The sequence below is a fragment of the Tupaia chinensis genome, unplaced genomic scaffold, assembly GCF_000334495.1.
Source record: "Tupaia chinensis unplaced genomic scaffold, TupChi_1.0 Scaffold147003_1, whole genome shotgun sequence".
Taxonomy (NCBI): Eukaryota; Metazoa; Chordata; class Mammalia; order Scandentia; family Tupaiidae; genus Tupaia; species Tupaia belangeri.
Window position 1 is genome coordinate 2,871,945 of NW_006206856.1, and position 238 is coordinate 2,872,182.

At 67.2% G+C, this 238-nt stretch overlaps 1 protein-coding gene across 1 annotated transcript in view; it reads left to right on the forward strand.

Moving 5' to 3' along the window:
- CACNA2D2 (calcium voltage-gated channel auxiliary subunit alpha2delta 2) overlaps positions 1-238 on the forward strand; it is a 119,304-nt gene that overhangs the window by 108,719 nt on the left and 10,347 nt on the right. The gene's annotated exons all lie outside the window — the stretch shown is intronic.

Consider the following 238-nt stretch of genomic DNA (forward strand, 5'->3'; position numbering starts at 1 on the left):
TGCCACACCGCAGGAGCACAGCCTCGTGGAGCCTGGAGCCGGGGGAGGTGACTGCTCCCAGGGAGGGAAGGGGGTGAGCACACTCCACAGAGCGCCCACTCAGCCTGCCCAGGGCTGGTACTGGGCTGGTGGAGAGACAGCTTAGGGACACGTGACTTGTGGGGGCCCCTGGCCAAGGCAGGCACACCACTCGGAAGGCAGAGTGGAGACACCTAGCCCTCAGACCCTGAGCCCCCCA